We start from the raw sequence: 15126 nt of genomic DNA, 5'->3' as shown, positions 1-15126 counted from the left end.
TGGAGAGTGTGAGGTTTGAATGGAGCTCTCTTTGAGAACATGCTGCATGCACGAATAAGACAAGATTCTACAATGTTCCATTGTCCTTGAATTGGCCCGAGTGCAGTTGAAGGACCAGATTTTAGAACCTAGCGGCGTCAGGGAAAACGCCCAATGCCTTCGAGTTCCCCTGCCTCGGCAAACAGAGACACAGGACGCTTCTTGATGACGTCAAAGACCAAAGTTTATTGGCTGCAACCAGGAACAGAGGTCTACAAAGCACACACGGGTGGTTCGCTAGAGACTGCACAAATTCAATGAGCGGAGCATGGTCTTTTATGCCAAAAATCAAACCTCAGGCAACATTCCAAACTAGCATCGGATACATACAAACTGGCCAATCACAGGGTTACATTTCTACATGAACTACACAGTATCACCCCTTCCTAGTTTATGGCTTCATATACATTGTGCCGCAAGCCTTCCTGGGTGTAAAAGGCTGGTTAAGAGTAGTTGTTAGTTAGACCTGGCAGCTCTGTCTGATTTGAGCGTGGTGCAGTACACTGTCTATGGTTCTGTTTGGTTTCCCATCCTTGCAGTGATAGTCTGAAAATGCGGTACCTCATTCATAGATTCATCAGTTACCTACAACTCCACTTGTGTCTTCACTCGTTGTGTCCTTCCACTCCCCTCGTTTGTGAAAGCTTGGGAGGAAAGCCCAGAAAGATTCTCTCCATTTTGGTTGGATAGGTTTATGGCTTTCTTAAACTCCTCGCCCTACATATGGCATTTCACATTAAATCAGGACTTTCACACCCCTTATACTTAATATGAGAGAGAGGAAAACAATCACAAGTAAAATTTCAAAATATGCAAGAATAATGGTGGTAAGGTTAACTTGGTTGAAAATAGCACATCCATTTCTACCACCCACTAGCGCTTGCAAGGAAATATTTACTTTGAGGAATAACTAGACAGGTGTTAGCAGTACGAGAAGCATTCAACCTAGTGATCTACAGGTACACCAATAAAAAGTTTGCACACCTCATCGCAGGACCCGGCGGAAAGGCCACACATTAGGGATTTGTCTTCTGTATTACAGTCAGTAACGCTGATGTCACAATATCAATGTCCGTCTCTTCCCATTAACTAAACTGTACCAACTCTGAAAGGCTCCCATAAATACCCATGCGAGAAGCTTGCACTAACCGGCAGTTTGAGAAGCTTGCAGTGATGAGCAGCGTGAGGAGCGTTTACGTTTCAGTAGTGTGAGGAACTTGCACCACCAAGCAATGTGAGCTCGCACTGCTTCTCAGTGTGGTGAGCTACTTTTTGTCAGTGCGCTACGCTTTTGCAGATGGTAGCATACCACAGCCCGCAGCATGAAGGGCTTGAGGTGCACTAGTCACATTGTGAAGGGCTACTACTGGTGGACAGCATGAAGCGCACATGCTGATAGCCAGCGTGAGGGCCTCCCATTGGTGGGGAACGTGTAGGGCTCATGGTGGTGTGCATTGATGAGTAGTAAGAGTGGCTCAAACTGATTGCAGTGTAAGAAGCTTGCACTGAGTGGCTCCAAGAGAAGCTTTAACTATTGGACCAACAATTGTGCACTACTGTTGAACCCTCCAGAGAGTGTGAAGTGTGAGAAGTGTGGCTCAATGGTTAGAGCGGCAGACCCTGATGCAGAGGTCTGGCCGGGACCAGGGTTCAATTCCTGACGCGGCAGGGTCTTGGGCTCAATGTCCAGGGACTCGATAAATCTCTCCTCGGTACCTCCTCTAATCATGGGTCCCCACTCTGCAACTCTGGGCAATAGCTTGCTTAATCTCCACAACGGCCCTAAAGCGCTGGGATGCCTGGTATCACCTTGGGGATGCCCAGTAAGGAGCATCTCACAGGGAAAGCCAGGACGGGTTCCACAGCGGTATACAGCGCCAAAATGCCTGTCAGGTGATAGTGCGCTTTACAAGTATACATAAATTTACATTTACATACATCTAGGTCTTGTAATCTGGCACTTTTCTTTTCGACAATTTTTTCTACCCTCTGAATTCTTCCAAACAATCAAACATATTTGACTTTTCACAACCAAATCTCTTATTTGCTGGTGGCTGTACACTTCAAGTAACTTCACCAGCAAACATTGTCTGGCTCTGGAGGCTCCAATTTATGGAAAATAGTTAGTATGCAGATTTCCAGAATATTTCTGTCCTTTGAGGGCTTCTTCTGAATCTGTCTAGCTGAGTATTTCTTCTGACATACTCGGATAGGACCGTGTTGTAGGCGATTCATGCTGGATTAAGGTAACCATACATATGCATGTTTAGGATGGAGAACCCATGATATTTTTGTAGCAATCTTAAATGTGTAGTAACTTTAAACAGTATGAACCTCACGCTTGCAGAAAGATTGGAATTTGCCATCGCATGGCAATGGGCAGGGTCTGAAAATCAGATTTTAATTATATAAGAAAAACAAACCCAGGAAAGGTAAGAAAAACTTTAAATCTCGGCAAATATTAAGATACTGCAAAATGGGACATCAGCCTAGATTTCTATAACATTGTTTTCAGCATGTTACCTTTATTCAGTCATAAAAAATGCAACCACTGTTGCAGGTTGTATAAACAGTTAATATATGGGATTAAAGTGTGCCCTTCCTTACATTAGAAGGATATTGTAAGCCATCGAGGAGTTTTCTGATCACATAGAGGAACAAGGCGAAAGGAAGAATACCTTTATAAGGTCTTGGAACTTCGCGGTTATATGCGGTAGCCTTAAAATGTATGGCAGGTGGTATTTTGTTCCTTATAATACATTGCCACACAATCACCTTTCCCCCATACTACTGAAATCATTGGTATCTTGCTTAATCATATGAAAGAGCTAGTATGGTTGCAGACAAGAATAATAAAAACGAAATCTGTAGTGCTCAAGTGACCTCGTCAAAAAGCAGGTTGTAATTTCTTGCAAAAAGATATTCAAATCGGGTTCATGAAAGTCAGATTATATTAGTGCCAAGGCACAGAATATGTAGAAAAGGACCGGGAACGTCGATTTTTCCCCTAATGACATCTAGTGGACCGAAATAAAAAATGTTGCAGTAAATATATCCTTTATGCTCATCACTGTTTGTTTTTAGAAAAAAAAACAGCATAAGAATGAAAAGCCAGTTTTGTTGTTTAAACTGTACTTATGTTATATGACCTTGGTGTATGCAGGTATTAAGTCTGATTAATTGCAGTTATTTTGCAAACTATAGTATTGCTCTCTACAGATTTCCTGAGATATTTTACTTCTAACAGGAAAGGTTGCGATATGTGTTGCAAGTTTGTAACAGTTTTAAAAAAAACAAAATTAGGTTTTGTATGTTAAAAAAGACAAACATAGCACATACATTAAAGCTGTCCGGCATGGTATTTCAAGTTGTTACATCCATATTTCATTATCCCTCCTTGCCATCCAGACCCAACACAGTATCCAATATACCACATAATATAATGATATGTTAGGGCGGGCCCACATCTTCCCGCACAAAAGATATATGGGGTCCGCTTGTTGCTTATCCGACGTGATTGCCTAACTTAGACTAAGTAAGGCAATGATGTCGGATAAGCAACAAGCGGACCCCATATATCTTTTGTGCGGGAAGATGTGGGCAGTTCCTCCGCATACATCTCCAATTGCTCTTTACAGTACATCATGTCATCTATCCATTTAGGAGCTTGTTTGACCCCGAATTCATGGCCACACCTCTCTTAGAAGCGAGCAGTGAGGCTACAGCTACAAATCTACAACTGGGAGGCTGCAGCAATCTCACAGGGCCAAGTAGGCACAGTTGGGGGGATGTTGGAAATAGATCCCCATACCATGGTCCCCAGAGCATCTGGCACCTCATTCCAAAAATGACTTACCAGTGGACACCCCCAGGCCACATGGAAGAAATCTGCTTCCATAATCCCACACTGTGTGCATTTTGCATCGGTCCGCAGTCCATATCTAACAGTAACTGGTTTTATCATCCCAGTAACATCAGGGTACTAGTAATCTCTGTCCTCATTCAAGTCAGAATATCATCGCTATTGGTGCAGAGAAAGGTGATAGTTCATGCCGTAGTTTGTCTTTTTTTTGTTTGTAATCCATATGGCAAGGATACCTCCTCATGGCAAGGTATGACAAATCCTTATCTGTTTATGGTATATGGGGTGGTCTTAAGAGCGAATTTAGACATTTTATAAGTCTGGATCAGTTTTTCTGCCCCGCCGCGTCTGTTTCTAAATGCTCTGCTGTAAAGATTACTACACCCTTTGCTACTAACATGTCAAAATGTTAACGGTTAGTTAATTTGTGTTATGCCGTATGGTCCCCAGATGCTCAAAATTAAGACACATTCTCTGCATGTTTTCCTCTTGCATCTCTGGCAGCGGAGGTATATATTTAAGGGATAATTGTGTTGTTACTGATCAGTATTTTGGCCCCCAAGTACTGGATTTATTTAGAAGAGACTCCCATTCCCCAACTCTGATTAATTCCACAGATGTCTAATGCTTCATTCATGCCCCTCATTTTAGGTTTGTTCTATTTGCTGAAGTTTGCCTGAAAAGTTGTCAAACTCTTCCATCAGTCGTAAAATGGTTGGAACTGAAGATGTAGGTCTGGCTCTTACAAGCAGCATGTTGTTAGCTTTCAGGCTTGTTTTGCGTTTTTATTGGTACACTTTCAGGACTGTGCCGCCCATTGTCTTAATATAATAACTGGAAATTCAGTAGCATAGCAGAGCTGGGAAAGAAAAACTCTGCTTGTTTATGCGGTTAAAAAAAAAATATCAAAGTTCCATTTATTAATAAATTAAACATATTTTACAATTCATCTTGTTTAATACCACATGCTTATGCTCTGCTCACATGTTAGGCCACAAGATTCCAGATGTTAAGACCGCGCCAGCTGTCAATTGCAGACGGTGGGCGTTGTGCCATGTAAGGACTCTGTAACATAACGTGCCCATAACTTCATAATTTGAACGCGCCCTTTTATATTTGCTTGTCAAACTGTGATCTAGTTTCATCTCGGGATGAAACTGACAGCTCAGAGTTACAATTCCTATTGGCTATTCTTTTATTGTTTGTTACCATCGCGGAACGTTTTTCCAAGAACAACCTGTAGCGTCGTGCTCCTTATTACAGTACACACCTTGTTTCTAAGTACCAGGTGATTGTTCAAAGGTTTATTAATTTACAGGTGATTTTCGACTGTGGGATTTGGCTACAGGTGAGCTCTCACATTGCTTACTACTGCGATTCATGTTGGGATAGTTTTCACTCTTTGGATTTATCACATCTGCTCAAGTCACCATTTTCATCTTTGTTCCCGAAGATGTTTGTGTGCAACCTTACTATACCAGGCATTTATTTATTCTTGGTCCAGACATGTATTAACGTCTGCAGCCCACACAATGCACGAAAACTGGAGCAGTCTGTGCAAGTGTCCGTTTCTAGCTTGCTCGCGAGTGTCCCTTTGTGCCATCCTTCGGTGTATTCAGTACACTCCGGTGAAACCTTAAACTCCACCCCGGCCACAGAGGTGGAGGCACTGAGAGCACACACCTGTCTATTGGTGAATCCGTCATGCCCAGGCCAATCTCGACCAATGAGTGACCTCCTTTCAAGGAGGGGCTAGGCTGATGTTTATTGGGGCCTATCAGCCTCTGTATATTTCTGACCCATCATCTGCAAGAAGGGCTCCTGCATTGGCCTAATCATGCTTGCACAAACTATGGGGCCATTTTGTGATTTGATAACTGAAAAGTCTCACGTATGTAATGTCCACAGCATCCCGTACCCCGAAACCGGTCCTATGCTGCTTGTCTCAGGGTACAGGGTGGTCCTGGCATGGCAGTTCAGGTTGGAATGTTCCCATGGAGAGCGTGGTCAAGACAGATTTGCATATGGCTGGGTGCAAACTGCGGGGCCTGGTGAGCAAACAAATTATGGATTTAGGCCCAAATCTCTGACTGGGGAATAGTGTTTGTCATTGTTCAGCATTCCGTCAATAAATTCTTATTTTTGAATTTGTCACCCCAAGTGGGACGGGTATACCCAGACGTGGGTCGCGTACTCACCATGCCACTGGATTCAAGCTATCGTGGCTGAAGAGGGGTGATGCCCCAAACCGGTCCTAGGATGCCCTTGTTCCAGAACAGGCAGGAAGTGGCCTGGTAGTTCGGGCTGGACTGTTTCCACGGGGAGCAGGGTCAAGACATTTGCGTATGACTTGGTCTAAACTGGAATGGCGTGCAAAAAACAATGGATTTAGGCCCTGAACTCTGACTGGGGGTGAGTGTTTGATATTGTTCAGCATTCTGTTCATCTTTGTTCTTTTTGCATTTGTTACACAAAGTGGGACGGGGATGCCCAGACAAGGGTTCTGTGCTTGCATGCCACTGGAATCAAGCTATCCTGGCTGATTAAGGTTGAGAGCCCAAAACCGTTCCTAGGATGCTTGTTTCCAGTCCAGGCAGAACCTGGTCTGGCAGTTCGGTATGTACAGTTCCCATTGGGAGTAGGGTCAAGACTGATTTGCATACAGCTGGGTCCAAACTGGAATATCTTGGTGAGTAAATCAACAATGGATTTAGGCCCCGATCTGACTGAGTGTGAGTGTTAGACATTGTTCAGCATTCCGTCCATTAGGGTCAAGACTGATTTGCATACAGCTGGGTCCAAACTGGAATGTCTTGGTGAGTAAAACAACAATGGATTTAGGCCCAGATCTCTGACTGGGGGTGAGTGTTAGACATTGTTCAGCATTCAGTCAATTTTTTCTGCACTATATTGTGATGATACAAGGCTTAGTTGATTTACCTCTGAGTTTTCGAATAACGTGCTAGGGTCTGAATAGAGTCTTAAGTTAAAAAAGTGGATTACTTAGAAAATGAACCTCCTGAGATATTCCGGAAACTAAATTCATGTGAGTTAACACTAAACTCACTTCTCTTTGTGAGAGTGGTCCAGTTGTATGCACATGCTGGGGAAGGTGTTGGTATATGTAATACTGTTTTTATTTTAATATAGTTGTTAATGGTGCTTGGGTTTGCTCTTATTGAACAGACTACTTTTACACACCCTTGGAGCTGCAACTCATTTTGGATCGGTTTTCTGTAAGTCTGCCAAGTGTGCACACTACTCCGAAAGATTCTCCCCCTTCTCCCGCTTCACTCAAGACGGATCATGGTCCAAGGACTAATCTTGTCACGTCTCGACTGCGGTAACGCCCTATATCTTGGCGCCCCACAGTCCACCCTCGCCAAACTACAAGTTGTTCAAAACTGCGCGGCAAGAGTCCTGTTGAACCTCCCCCGCCGCTCCTCAGTCAAGGCGAGACTGAAGGACCTTCATTGGCTCCCTGTGCGTGCTAGGATAGAATTTAAGAGCATGTGCGTTGCACACCGCTCTTACTGGGGAACGGGCCCCGCCATAAACCAGCCTTTGGTAGAAGCCTACCACCCTTCCCGGCCCCTCAGATCCGCGACCTCTCACCTCACTTTTGTACCACGCATAAGAAGAGCTAGATGCGGAGGCCGCTCGCTCTCCTACAATCTGGCCAAGATCTGGAATTCCCTTCCCCTTTCAATCAGGTCAGAATCCAACCTACTTACCTTTCGAAGGCTGTTAAAAACGTGGCTTTTTAATAAAACTCCCACCTAACCCCTTCTGTTCCTTACGAACCCCACGCCCCCCTCCTCTGCTCAACTATCCAGTTTTCTACAGCGCTGGGACGCCCCTGGGTAGCCATCGCGCTCTACAAATTCTCATTCCATTCCATTCCACTTGCTAGCCAGACTAGGAAGATATTGCATACTTCATATGAAATCTAAGTTCCTCCATTTATCTCGTAGACTGGAAAAGCCCCATCATGTACTCTACCACACCCAGAAGAAGTACTCTCACAGAATGGGGGGTGGCGCCATACTCCAAAAGTTTATTTTCATCCCCAGTTGCAGCTGGGCAACACGAATCAAGCCCTCCAGTGTTCTCTGTATGCAGTATACACTCCTTAGACATTCAGCACAAAAGGTCTATCCCATGAGCTCTCCGCTTAATGGCTTACTTATGCAAGCAGTGCAACATCACTCTTTTCTACACCTCTAACATCCCAAATGGTACACCTATTCCAGGCCATGGAGGAGCAGCCATTGAGACAAGGTTCATATGGTGAGCAGGCGTGAGGCCCTCTCAAGTTGACTGCTCTTGTGCCCTCTGCCATTGATTCCTAGTTGGTAAATGGAGAGGCATGAGACAGTGACTTTTGCATCACACTAGTAGGTAGGGGCCTTCTACGGAGTTTAAACTCCCCTATTGGCCCAGTATGTCACTCAAGAGCACTGGTAGCCTTTAATGGTAACTGGCAGTGCCTGCGTCCAGTAACTTCTCTCTATCTCTTTTCAATGAAAAAGGGCTGCATTATTCGAGTGTACCTGGAGGCTCTTTCAACTGGTGGCTTGTCAAGCCCCAAAACCTTGCTGTTCCGGCCTCCACCTCTCTGAGACCTGCCTTTCAGACCAATTGCCCAACTATACTAAAACCTACTTGGTAGTTCCACTCATCCGCTCAAATGCACGATCAGTCAGACATTACCACTGACCCCAATCGCTTAAGAACCCCAATACCTCATCAGCTATTGCATCATCTTTTCTTCATGCAGGAGACATATTGTTTGCACCTTCACAGGCCTCCACACACGTGACTTGCCGGGTGATTAGTCAATAAGGCACCTTCTGCAGTCTTAAAGCATAAATATGTGTCTTTATCCTTGCCTGTAGAAAGGTAACCATGCACATAGGTAGACCCTTACAAAGGGGAGAGCTGCTGTTACTGGGTGAATAATGGGAGATTTTATACCTGCTAGCTTTTGGCATGAAGGAAAAACTATATATAGGGTTGAAGAGATGAGCGGTTGTAAAAGGAAGAGGAAAATTAAAGGTTGTGGAACTTTCAAAAATTTTAAATACCAAGAATGGGAACTACGCTTACAATTCACATAAAAGTGGGTATATTGTTGATATATTGTTGAGCTGGAATGTGGCTGACCTTGCTGCCTAAATCTGGGACAAGACTTGGCTGGACTTGTTTTTTCTTATAATATTGTTATTTTACAGAAGACCTGGGCCACAAAGGAGCTATTTTGTGATGACATCATTTGTCACTCAGTCCCTACTGTTTAATCAGGAATGGGTAGGTCTCTAGTGGGGTTGGCAGTCTGGTTAAAACTTCTGTTGGTACCATTTTGCCAATCCCCTCGCACAATAGGGTAATTCAAACATTCCTGCTCAAGTGGTCAAAGTATTTTACTTTTGTGCTTATCAATTTTTATAATGATACTTTTTCTACACGGTTTATTCCTAATTGTGTTTCTCTTTTTGATTTCATTTGTGTTTTGGAACCTATCTATACTCTTCATGATAGAGGTTTTAACATTTTCCTGGCTGGGGATTTCAACGCCAAACTGGGTTCAGAGGAGGGTGGTTAGTCTGATTTAGAACTCTCTGCCTTTGCAACTATTTCTTCGGGCACCCTGTCCTGCCCTAATGATAGCAGAGGTCAGTCGCTATTCTCTTATTTTGCCAGGCATGATTTATACAATGTTTTAGAAAGGGTTGCCTCCCATTGTCTAACACTACCATCCTTTGTTGGGAGTACAGGCTCGTCAGTTATTGATTATTGTTAGTAGGAACCTTGTTAGGTGCGTGGGAGATGGTCATGTTATCTCTAGTCCTGACAGGAACCACAACTCTCTTTCCGTCACCATGCCTTGTCCAAAGGGCTGCCCACAGGCTATTGCTGTCGGGGGGGGGGGAGGTTCAACTTCTGCCAAGCTGTGACGGGCTTGCCCTGGTTTGAAAGTCCGCTAACATGCAGGAAGTTGTCTACAGGCTCTGTGTAGAACAATTGTGTTCGCCTTTCGATCGCTTGTGCCTAACTATTGATTCTGCCAGCAGGACCCATGTCTTTGACATTTTAGTGTCCACTATTGAGAGTGGTTTGATGAAGTCGATTCCCCCCTTATTATTTCTTTGCCCACTCCTGGTTAGATATGACCTGTATGGATGCCACTCTTTGCCTATATCAGACTTTGAAGCGACCCCACGGGCCCCAGCCGATATTGTGTCTTGTACAAAGCACATCAGTTAGCCATCCGCAGAAGGAAGGCACAGTTCAAGCAGGAAGTTTGGAACACTTTGGCTACTGCCTGTAGAACCGGTAACACTGGCCTTCTACAATTGCTTCACTATTGAATTTATAAACCAATAAAGTAACTTAAAGTACAGCAACAGTTGAAAGTCCGAGTTTATTAAATACAACTTAAAGCTACATATATTACCTTCCTTATACATATATACATTCCATGTACTTATGTATCTTTATATTTATTACTTTACCCCAATTCAACATCTCCAGTGTACTACCCTATATCTCACCCTATACCTCTCTCAATGTATTATGTAACTTCACTTTCTGACTTTAAATATATATTTACTATGTCCCCAAATAAAACCCTTTCTAGACTCTTCCCTCCTCTACCCTTCCTTGTATGATCTCCTTTTTTACTAATCAGTTCTCCCAAACATGTCTTTCTTAACCCTTCCTTCTGACTCTTCCACCATCCCAAACCTTTTCCTGTTACTATAGTCTCCCAATAAACAGTTTATAGACCCTTCCCTCTTTTATGCCTCCACTATCCTTTCCAATCCAATTTACAGACTCACAGGTCTACAGCTCGAATTAATTTCATATTTTCCTTAGATTAATTTACCACTGATCCGGTTTGGGTTCCGTAGTAACGTGCTACTCGCTGAAAAGTGCTTTGACACCTTATCAGGGGTACTATATAAATGTAAACCCATCTCTTGTATCCCTCCACAATCCTTTTTCAATCCAAATAACAGACTCACATGTCCACCACTCAAATTAATTTAATATTTCCCTATGATAATTCACCACTAATCCTTTTTGGGGTCCGGAGTAGTGTGCTACTTGCCGAAAAGCGTTTCAACGCCTCGTCAGGAGTAGTCAACACTATATAAATGCAATTACAATTACTATGACCAAAGTGCGTGCATTAGATTTGGGCATAATGGTAAATGCATAAAGAGTTTACATCTGGGATGTGGGGTTCGGCAGGGCTGCATCCTTGCCGCAATCCTGATTCTTTTGTATCTTAACGACCTGGAGATCGCTCTGGGACCAGGGATGGGGGACCCGCCAACAATGAAGGGAAGGGGTGGCTCAGTTGTCCTGTTGCCATCTTAATATCCTGAACACTGAACGCCCTGTAGGCTTAAATGAATTATTATGTTGATTTTATGAAGAATTTGGAATGACTCAAACCTTGCCAAAACATTTGTAATGCCCTGTGGGCGAACAAATGTAAAATTGTTTTGTTTTGCATTACAGGGTACCATTCTGGGACCAACTCGTGAATTCCCTTATTTGGGGGTCACCTTTGACTCACGAGGGTCTTGGGCTCCCTTTCTAAAACAGAGATGCCTGAAGTTTTGTAATTCCGCTGGGTTTCTTTTTAGTTTGGCGTCAAAGATAGGAAGTAGGCCAGTGGCGGCTACTGTTGAGATCTATATCAAGAAGAGTGCTGATCCTCATTTATGGTTCTTCATTGTGGGGGTAAAACGCCGTCAAAGAAAAACAGGCTGAGGAAAACAGGACCTGGTGACGTATGCTTGGAGTGCTGTTAGTGTCTCCTCACTATGCTATTTATGAGGAATTTGGCCTGCCGTAAGCAGTGGACAGTATTGAACTGGCCTCCGATACTTAGGGGTTCCATTTGGTGCAACCAGGAGGCCTCGCTAAACAGGGATATTATCTTGGACTGTCTTACAAGGCATATTGTAATTAGCTTCGTACATAGAGGGACTCGGAGCCCACCCAGTGCTTACTGCTGGTTACTCTCACATGGCTGGTTTTTAGTCGTGTCCCATCTTCTCGACCTTGAGTTTGTCTCTCACAGAGCACTGCCCATTTGCCATGTGTGTTGTTTGCTTGGTGTCTGTATTAGAGAGCCACTTTTTTTTCTGCAAGTGTTTTCCAGTCTCCCTCATGTATATCTCTTCCCTGCTTGTGCTGCTGCAAGTCCCTGTTTGCTCCCCTCCCCCGTGTGCTTATCCACGTGCACCTGTTCCTCTGTGTTGAATTTGCCTTTTTGTCCTCCCCATGTTGCTTCTTTTATCCCTCTACTTTTCCTGGGTTATTGGTGTGTAAATTTGCAGTTGTTACCAAGAGCCCGTAATATTGGAGTCTATCGCTGTTTTTATAACTTTGATTTGCCAGTAATAATACAGCTTAGTGGTAAAGGGAGTGAAGCTGGGTTTAGAACCCGGTTGTCCAGGATTCCAGAGACAAAAAGTCGAGTGCATATCTAGCTCTGATCCAATAAGACACATGGTTTTTCAGCTACATAAAAGTCTGCGCTTGAGCTCCAAAAATCACAAAGTTTCTCCTTGCCTCTGGATTCAGTGAGCTAACTATAATGCAAACAGATGCATCCTTATGCTCCAAGAAATTGAAGAACGCTTTTATCAGGATGGTGGAACAGCTCACGTTTCCTGAAGGAGGCGAGGGTGTAGGCTGATTTCCATCTGGATTTCGCGCCTTCCACTATGGTATTTTTAGAGCACTTTGATTCTTTTTACCAACATTACAGAAGATCTTTATCTTTTTGTTTGTTTCAGGTTTCTATGGAGTAAGGGGCCCTGCCTGACTGCATAGGTGAGATTGCATTTCATGTGCTTATCATACCTGCCTAAATGTTCGAGCCAAAATTGCCAAGTAAAGATTGTGGAATTTTACAGGTCAGAGATCACCAGATGTTTGGATGTTTCCTGCATTTTTAGACATCTCGCGGACATGTTTGGAGGCTCTTCTGTCTTTGCTTTGATATGCTGGGGGTCTGCATTCCTGGCATTGTACGAAGTGTAAATTACATCTTCTACATGTGGGAGGGTCAGAATCTTGAGTCTAAACCATGTTGCACATTTCTGCAGCTTTCAGCCATTTTCTGTATTTTAGAATCGACATTTCAGAGTTTAGTTGTCATTTTCTTTTGCTATTTGCATGTGTCTGCTCCAGTTCGAAATTCCATACAGCTTCGTCACGATTTGTGGTTTGAAGAATCTAGTTCAATATGTAGCTGTTTTCTACTCTCACTCACTTTAAAGAGTTTTCATGCCAGTTGACATTCTATGATCCTAACAAACATCTGATACTAATTATTTCATGAAGCTAATGCATTTCAGCTTACCTCAGCCATCACAGTCCCCCTATCCCCAACCAACCCAAAAAATACACTTTTCTTACCTAACTATGACTAGTAACAATCCTTGCTCTTGTTAACACGCTCACCTTAATTGTTGTCTCAACACATTTTTAATGATAAAAAAAATTCCTTTTATGCAAGTCTAAATTTCTTTATGGTAACCTAATATACAATGTTCTATAATTATTTGTGTATACAATGCTTTCTTCCTGAGGTGTTGCCGTGCTTCCCTTTGTTTGTCGGGTACCATGAAGCATGGACCAAGTACAGATTCCTGTCTACGGTCAGTGCTCTGGCACTCCATGTGTTTGCAGGCCCTCTCTACCTCCTCCCTGCGCCTCCCACACCATCCTGTAGCATTGTTGGTTGCCCCTGTCTCTCCCAACCCTCCCACATCCTTTTTGCTTACTGCCATCTCGTAAGAAAAAAAAGTACCACAAGGAAGCAGCGGGCAACAGTGGCAGCTTCATAGCACTTTTTATACCATTATTTTCAGCCATTTTGCACATTGGATGCGCTGAGCAGCATGGCTAAAAAACATTGATCAGGCCAATAGATCTTACATAAGTGAGACCTTTTGGCTTTGCCAATGCTTGTTTTCTTCAGGATAAAGTGCTAAGTGAATTACAATTGTACCATTAAGCTTTATGATCCAAAATAGGAGTCTCTTTATTTTTTTGAAGATATGAGATTAGTTTCGGTCCCAGTTGATGGTGATACTAGATCTGTTTCTTATGCGCATCCTGCAGCTTGAGACTTTTGTCTCCCTTTCATTTCCTTTTTACAAAAAGCTGTTTCTCACCAACAGAGAATGGACGATCGTTTCTTCATACAGAAATACATATATAGAAAATTAGAAACATGTAGGGAGGGGCGTGGATTAAGCCCAGAAGAATGGCTGCCTAAGATTGGCTACCTAGGCGGCAATTTTATCACTACCGGAGCCTTCTTGAACTGCAAAATCACTTCTACTCTAACACCTTCACTCCGAGAACCTGTTGAAATCTACATCTCTTTCCACATGCCACGGACGCTTCTTGGCCCTTATAAATCTTCTTCCAATAAGGTGCCATGGAAAACGCTTGAGCTCCTCCCAGCTAGTACCGGATTGTGCCAACACTAATTTCAGCACCCTGTATGTCCTGGAAAAACGCAATTGACACATCTGACTTAGGGCGTCTGAGTGAGTGCCTAGTCCTGCACCATTTTGTTCAGGAGCTCTCCCCAGCGCACCGCTCCATAATTTGCTCAGTCCACCAGCTACATGATATAATGTCCAGGACTGTAGCGGACTCGCTGATACGGTGTCCAGGACTTTTGTTGACTCGCAAATTCGCCTGAAAAAACCCGATTAATTTTGTGAAGATTAATCAACCAACCATCTACATGCTTTTATTAATATGGCTGCCATGTGATCAGTAGATGTGTTTTGAGCCTCAGCAGGGGGTCTTGTCCTGCTGTGTTCCCATAAATAATTTCCACCCCATTTGCAGGTCATTTGGGGAACTTTCAACTTGTACCACCTTGGAAATGCCTAATATTCAACCTGATTGATACTCTGGGCGTTAATCTGCTGGCTACCATGGTGAACGGTTGACTGATATATAGGGATAGATTATATATATATATATATATATATATGTATATATGTATATATATGTATATGTATATATGTATATATATATATATATATATATATGTACATACATACATACATACATAATATATCACCATTCGAAGGTAGCAACTACACTTCGTCAAGCCAGAATTCTACCAGCGGCTGAAGACTCTGAGTAGTAATCCTCCAACAGCTTAGAAGACA

The 15126-nt window shown here is 43.2% G+C and overlaps 1 long non-coding RNA gene across 1 annotated transcript in view; it reads left to right on the top strand.

Annotated features, from left to right (window-relative positions):
• The window catches only part of LOC147729152 (uncharacterized), a 552739-nt gene that overhangs the window by 261385 nt on the left and 276228 nt on the right, over positions 1-15126 (top strand). Inside the window, exon 3 of the long non-coding RNA XR_015309185.1 lies at positions 12721-12757. This is a non-coding gene — a long non-coding RNA (uncharacterized LOC147729152). The remainder of the gene's footprint in view (positions 1-12720; positions 12758-15126) is intronic.

Source organism: Lissotriton vulgaris, chromosome 2_2 (genome assembly GCF_964263255.1).
Source record: "Lissotriton vulgaris chromosome 2_2, aLisVul1.2, whole genome shotgun sequence".
Lineage (NCBI taxonomy): Eukaryota > Metazoa > Chordata > Amphibia > Caudata > Salamandridae > Lissotriton > Lissotriton vulgaris.
Note: the sequence above shows the minus strand (reverse complement) of the source record. Positions and strands in the feature narration are given on the sequence as shown.